The sequence below is a fragment of the Cupressus sempervirens genome, chromosome 3 (genome assembly GCF_028749045.1).
Source record: "Cupressus sempervirens isolate cs-2001-9-10 chromosome 3, ASM2874904v1, whole genome shotgun sequence".
Classification (NCBI taxonomy): Eukaryota; Viridiplantae; Streptophyta; class Pinopsida; order Cupressales; family Cupressaceae; genus Cupressus; species Cupressus sempervirens.
In genome coordinates, this window is record NC_143120.1 from 1,113,010,814 (window position 1) to 1,113,018,452 (window position 7,639).

Consider the following 7,639-nt stretch of genomic DNA (forward strand, 5'->3'; position numbering starts at 1 on the left):
GAAAATTTGCACCCAAATACAAAGCTTTTAGCATTCTTCAAAATAACATTGAAGATGTTGTTAACAAATCCACCAAGATGTGGAAGTTGATATATGGTTTAACAACTATAAAGGAAGGAGAAGAGGATCCCTTTGAGGGAAGGAATAATGGAGAAGAAGAAACTAAGAAAGGAAAATGAGATAACATAGTGGAGGATCACAACCAAGAGATGAAATGGCCATAACTGATGAGCAACAACCAGAACAAAATGTCTCAGATACACAACTACCACCATTGAGCCCTCCACATAAAACCTCTACACTTACAGACATAGTAATAGTAAAGGATGTTCCTAAAAACTTTGGTTAGAACATCAACCCATTGATTGTAGAGGATCTTAAGAAGATCTTAGACTAATCCACATTACAAGCTCAATTATGCAATAATCATGTATTGGTTAGTGTACATGAATTACAGAAAGCAATAGCTAACATAACCAAGGACAAGGTGAATCTGCAAGAACCAACTTCTACCATCCCTTTAGATACTAGTGGTCAATTTTTAGTGAAAACATCAAAGATACATCAGTAAAGTTTGATACCTCAGTCAAAGTTGTTATGAATGAACAAAAAAATCAGACTGCAGAGGAGAAAGAGCCTACAAAGGAACAAACATGACAGATGGATACTTCTATTCTTAATGCACAAGTCCAAGGTGTACCACCTCAAATAATTGTTATTGATAAAGAAAAATTAGAGGAGGAGAAGGAGATTCCAAAAGAAAAAGAGAAGGAAGCAATTCAAACTTTGGTAAATCTACCAACTACTAGAACTCCTACAAGAATGCTTCAGAAGCCAAACACTAATGTTATGCCACTCCAAATTTCAGCACTAGGCTCAAGCTCCACAAAAGTTGCAAGGTTACTTCACTATGGAGACCCTACATTAGATGAAGAGATAGTCATTCCAAAATATGACTATGACACTATTATACATGATCAGATAAATTTAATGCAAGAGGAATTAGAAAGGAAGAAGAAGTAGGAGATACTAAAAAATGAGTATAAACAAAAGCAATCATTACGTGACATTAAGGACATCATCTTCAATGCCTTTAGCTTGCAGTCACCTAATGAAAAAATCCCATTTTGGAGCAACTCTCAAAAATAGTGGACTAGGTGCAAAGTGAAGACCATGACACCAATGCAAAACTAATGGAATGGTTAGAGAAGAAATTTCAAGAAAAGGTTAATGAAAAGATATCCAGTGAAATAGAACTATCATAGGTAGAGTTGGAAAACAAAATTGGGAAAGTGAAGAAGGTACTTGAGAATATATTCTCATTATACACAAAATTGTGTGATCCTTCAATCTTCACACAAGAAACCAGCCATAAAATAATGAGCTTGGAAAGAAATTTGAAAGTATGAGGCATACAATTGCCAAAAGATCTAGCTCAAAGTGAGAAGAATTTTCATACAACGCTTCACAAACAAAAGGAACTAGCTCTATTGACAACAAAAGAGGCTAATACTAGAGCCAAATTAGTTCAAATCTAAGCCACCCTAACCCATCACATGGAGATTCTACAAAATGAACTAGCCTATGTAGAAAATTTATTAAAGAAAGATCCTAATGTTTCAACATTAGATGGCTTAGTTCACCTTTCATTAGAGACAACAATACAAATCAAATCCCTAGAAGTTGCCATACAAAGTTGGGATACTGCTATGAGAATTGTGATGGATGTAAACAAGACCTTCTTGGCAAAATACTCAATCAATGTATAGACCCTTTGACATAAGTGTCAAAAAGGGGGAGAAATTGTCAAGGGGGAGAAATTAAAAGGGGGAGATAAATCGAAAGGCCAGAAGGAGACTTAATTTGCAAGGGGAGACATGTGAAAGGGAGAGTCAAAAGAAGAGCAACCAAAGGGGGAGTACAAAGTAGAAAATCATATCAGACCAAATCAAATAAAAAGTATAAGAATCTATTAGCATGAGGCAAATCTACCTAGAGAGATTTTGGAAACACATAAGACACATTAACTTAGGGGGAGTTATTGAGGTATATAGTCTTTACAAAATTTTGAACATTTTTAAAGTTTTGTATATATGTTGAATTGGATGTATATTATACTCAAGGAGATTAGATTCATCATGTATAGTTAAGTGTTTTTACCACTCATGTCAAAGGGGGAGATTGTTGATCTTAGATTGGTTTTGACTATTGAGTGTCAACACACTCAACATATTTACTAAAGTTCATGCCAAGCTAGTAAACATGTTGAACATAATATGTATAGAAGCCAAGTTGCAATGAGTGTCGATTCACTCATGTGCCGAGTAGTTCAAGTGCTAAGTGAATAGTTAATGTCGAGAAACTTCAAGTGTTGAGCAAGATAGAGTTACAATAAGTGTTGAGTATTAGTGTTATCAAGCGCCGAGTATGAGAACTATCATGTGTGATGACATATTGATAGATTGTGATCTTTTAGAGATAACGATGAATCTATTTGTAGAATTCCTAGGAAATTACATACAGCCAATTAGGAAAATGGAATGGTAAAGAGGCAAAGTGGATGAATCTTAGCCATAGATTCATACCTAACCCTAAGTCTTGAAGTCTTATTAAGGAAGGCATAACCATAAAATTCTTATGAGTATGAGAAAGGATTGTAGAGAAGTTTGCATGAGAAGACTTAGCATTCATGGAGGCTTAGAGGATAGCATGAAGGAATGAATTGTAGAATTAGTGAGAGGAGAACAAAGAATGGAGGATATGAAAATTATCACATCATATTAGAAGGATTAAGGAGATTAATGTGCATATTTTATCTTTAATCAAGTGACCAAATCCAATCAGGTCTATGCCTTTACATCCTAAAAGGTAATTTTGGTAAAATATCTTAACAAAGTAGTCCTAATAGGCTTTAGTAAATCCTTTAATAGGGTGTTGAAATCCTTTAATAGAGTAGGGCTTACTAGTCTTTGTAAGCCTTTAATAGGGTAGGCATTTCATAGGGTAGATCATGAGAATGGTCAAATCATGTAACCTTAAGAGATGAACTTTATTGTTGCAGTAGTGAAGATTTGTGGATGTCATCCCCACCCCAGTTTTACCTTCTCATTGGAGGGTTTCTAGGTAATCATATCTTGTGTCAAGTGTTTACGTGAATGCATTTACTTTACAGGTTATCTCAATCAATCTATGCATGTATTGTTTTTAAGGTTAAAATTTTTATTGGTTCAAAGATTAGCACTTTAGATTTAAACTCCCCCCCCCCCCGCCCCCCTCTCTCAAGTATACATTTTCTATTTGTAATTCCAACAAGAAAACTGTATACAATAAGAAGATTTTATTTGAAGAAAATAATTTACAATTCAGATGCCCATATTTACCATTTTCATGCTTAATGTCTTTATGAAATTAAGCCATTACATATTGTGGCTAGGTCCTAAGGGTTCAACTAGGATGCCTCTTGTTTGGTATGACTCTTTTTAGTAATAAAGATTGGCCAATTTTGGAGAGGGAGAGGTGGCTTGGGGGTCTGTTTGGGAGTTGGGAAGATAAAATGTCTAAAAATAAAATTAGTTAATATACTTTACATAATTTGACCCAAACAACAAAAATTAGTTATCCTACAATTGTTACATACATTTGACATTACAACCATACTTCTAAGTGTCTGACCTAATAAAAGTCCAATTAGATTAAAATTGAAAGTTCTAGATAATTTGGAGAGAAATACATGCATTTAGTATCAATCAAAATGGGTCCTCAATGAAAAAAATTAAATAGAAGAAACAACCCAATCATAATTTAGTTATGCATACACCTCATATTCTGTAAGTCCGTCAACAATATTTTCAATGGTCCATAGAACCTCTAGTATATCTAATGGAAAACTAGTTTTTGTTGAGGATATTAGTTTATCTACAAAACATTAAAAAAAAAAATTATGGTCATCACAAAAGTACATAGAAATTATAGCTTCCTAGAATCTCCTTGGGTTGAGAAGAAGAATAACATAGATAGCAAGAATAGAATCACACATAGTTGCACATTATTCTTAGAATAGTTGTCATGAGCTTTCGATCATTGTCTGTAGGTTGTCCATGAACATGATACAAAAAGAGAAGATTGTATTTATCCACCACATACCAATATCCAAAGTAACATGAACCTACATGTAGCACAAGAGGTGCAAAGGTAGAATAAATTAGGGTCAGTGCAAAGATTGTAAGATTGAATGCATAATACTGTGCAAAATCAAAAGTCTGAATCATCCAATGACAATCTTTCTACTAATTGGATAGATTGATAAATATTCTCCCTACAGATCAAGCCCATTTACACTCTCCTTTTGTGTTGAGCCATCTCCATCATTTAAACTAAAGTGACTTTCTGATAACAGAGATGCTTCCAAATCATCCTCTTAACTCTTAGTGACATATAGCTTAGTTTGTTCATGTTCTTCATGCGAAGACTACAACATGCCATTCTTACCAAAAAAATTATATTTTTTCTTTATCCATGGAATTGGAGCTAACAAATCAAAAGATATGCCCAAAAAAGTGCTTGTTATTAGGAAAGCAAGAGAGTATAGATAGGAATTGGTCAAAAAAGATGCACTCATATACTCCTCAATTTTCTTGCAATCATTCCCATCCATATAGCATTAACCCATCCTCAAGAGAGCACCTTCTAGTGATGACTCCACCAGTACTCGTAGAAAAATCAAATTAATAAGGAAAAAGAAAAATCTTTACCAATACAACCTAATGCTCTCTTGAGATAGTCAAATGCCTTTCAATCTTGGAAAGTGATGATAGAGCCACATGAATAATTATGTACATGCCTACAAAAATTAACATATTTGGTAAGAACTAGAAGAACAGAGTTGTAGCCTAGCTTGAACTCTACACCCAAGCCACCATAACCTCTACATAAATAATTTGTCCAATACTTTGTAATGAAGTTATTATTATAAGTGGTGAGCTGAAAAATAATAGTAATACAAGAAGGTTAGCATTCACTATCACCCTACAAATTTTCCTTGAAAATTTACTAGTGCCCAAATGATGCCAATATGTGTCATCAGTTGGTGGTACTCTCTCTACCTTCCAACAACTTTTTTCAACCTAAAACTCCATAATATAAACAAACTTTCCCATTTATGGTCTCTTTTTCTCAGTTCTAGCATCCTAAAGAACCTTGTTTATAGTGTAGATATCAATGAAGATGACAAATGCAACCCCAACATCTTGAGCTCACCCATCTTTAAAAAATTCCAAAATAATTTTAATCTCTTTATGGTGAGTTTTAAGTCTCCTTAATCTATCTTCATTAGTTAAACACAAATGGAATGCAACCCACTCCTTGAACCTTTTTAATTTTGTAAAAAATTACTTCCATTCATACTTCAATCTAGTGTAGTATGAACCATGATGTTTCTCTTCAACAAAAAGATCATTATGGGCTGCTATATCTTTCTTGTAGAAATATTTAAAAAATTTCACACTCCTCAAAGATTTCCCTACCATCAATGTGGGTCTACAACTATGCATATCATCCCTATTTTTTACCAGCTCTTGTGCAAGATTGCAAGTATTTAATTTCTCATATTTATTGGTAGCTAGAGCCTAAATTTTGACCACAAATGTTAGAGTTTTTAAAATCCCTCATTCATCTAATGTAGAGGGAAACTTCAAGTAGGAAGTGATTTGAGGTAGCATCAGGAGCCAAAGGCCTTATACCTCTAGATTCTTTATTGCAAGAGTAGTGGACAATATAACCATCTTTTAATTCACTTAGATGGAGCCCGTATCTCCAAAGATTTCAACACATCCAATTTGATCATGATTTTACTAAGCCCAATTTAAAAATGATAAAATTAATAGTCATTTGTATCTACTTAAAATTATAGCCTTCCAGAATAGATAATTTTGCAAGAAGTACGATATGTGTAAACAATATGTCAAGTGGAATTCGAACCATCATAACTACCCAAATTGATAATTGGGAAAATTTTAATTGGAAGGAATATGAACTATCATTTAACAACCAACAAGTTCTATAAATAAACAACATTTCATCTAAATGAGGACATGATAGAGGGAATGCAGAGTATTGCAATGTAATTATCAAGGTCCCTCTGAACCACATCTTGAAAGAATGACCAACTGGTATGAATATTGAACATATAGTAATTTAAAAAAATGTACTCTAATAATTTAACATATTTGAGATTAGGACACAACAGAAGTAATTTATTTGTGGATTGAATTTCTCCATTTTTAAGTAGAATGGGAATCGGTAGCATGGGTTGTCAACCACTAGTACGAGGGCATCAAGCTTTATTATATATATAAGGATCTGGATAATTGGATTTAACTACAATCCAAATAATCATGTGCATAACAAATATAAGAAGTAATTCAAAGACAAAGTGAAGCTTACATAAAAGGTTTCAGCAGCTTAGCTACTTCCAAATTGTTTTTTCATATCCATGTAATCTTCTTATCAACATGAGTCATGTCGAGTGGAATTCTAAAAGTTATCACATAGTAGCCTAAACCAAAATATTCAGCCCGAAGTTCTCAACCAGCGCGCACATAATATTTTTTACAAATTGTCTGAATATTGAATTATTGAGAAGTTTAGAGTCCTAATTTGGTCAAGATTCCCTTAAGAATCTTATAGTGTGTTGAAGTTTAGTGAATGAAAATAGTTGAAAGGGATCACTTAATAATTGAATGTCGTGAATTATTCAGAGAATTCAAATATATATCTTCCAATAAAGTTCTTAAAGTGAGTAGCATGCTCCATTGTTTGGGAAGACAACTTATGAATCATTCTCCATCCAAGAATATTCTTCTTAATAAGTTGGGAAATAGAGAAATGCTATTAAAATTGGACCAATTTGACTTCAATAGTTTGAACTGTGTAAAAAACACTCCTATGGTTTCTTTAGTTCAATCTCAAATGATGATGAATTTAGATGAAGATCTAAGACTTATTGTTAGCACTTATCTTAGTGACATTATCAAAATGTTAGCTCCTATTGAAACTTATAAAGATGACATAATGAGGGAGATTCTACAAATGATCACCGATATAGTTTTCATGGGCTATAAGATACTAGAGGCTCTTCTTATGCTAGGAGGATGAAGGTTTTAGAATTAATGGATCCTATCAGGATTTATGTTCTTATGATTTACTTGGATTTTGATGATCTCATTTTCAAAATTCAGTAAAAAAACATGAAGAAAAAAATATTCTCTATACAAGTGAAATCTACACATAACTAAGACAAACTAGGGAGCCCAAATCTTCTAAGATAGAGGAGTACTTCAATCTATCGAAGTGAAATCTTCTCATAGCTATTACACATTTCATTCACAATAATTTTATTATTAAAACTAGTAGAAAAATTATTTGCATCCCAAATATTTGAATTCAAATCTATTTCAAATCTTTGTTTAGGGATGGAAATCTATGTATAAATTGTAAATACTTATTGAAAATTGTGAGTTGACGAGACATCCAAAAACTACTTTTAGAAGGCAGAAGATGAAAATCTTTTATCTATATGCATCTTATCATTTATGCCTTCTATTGACACAAGATATTGGTGTGCCTCATCATTTTTGTCTTT

General features: G+C 33.0%; 1 pseudogene; it reads right to left on the reverse strand.

Annotated features, from left to right (window-relative positions):
* Window positions 1–3,805: 3,805 nt before the first annotated feature.
* LOC149570684 (hyperosmolality-gated Ca2+ permeable channel 4.1 pseudogene) lies at window positions 3,806–5,525 on the reverse strand (annotated as a pseudogene).
* Window positions 5,526–7,639: the final 2,114 nt, after the last annotated feature.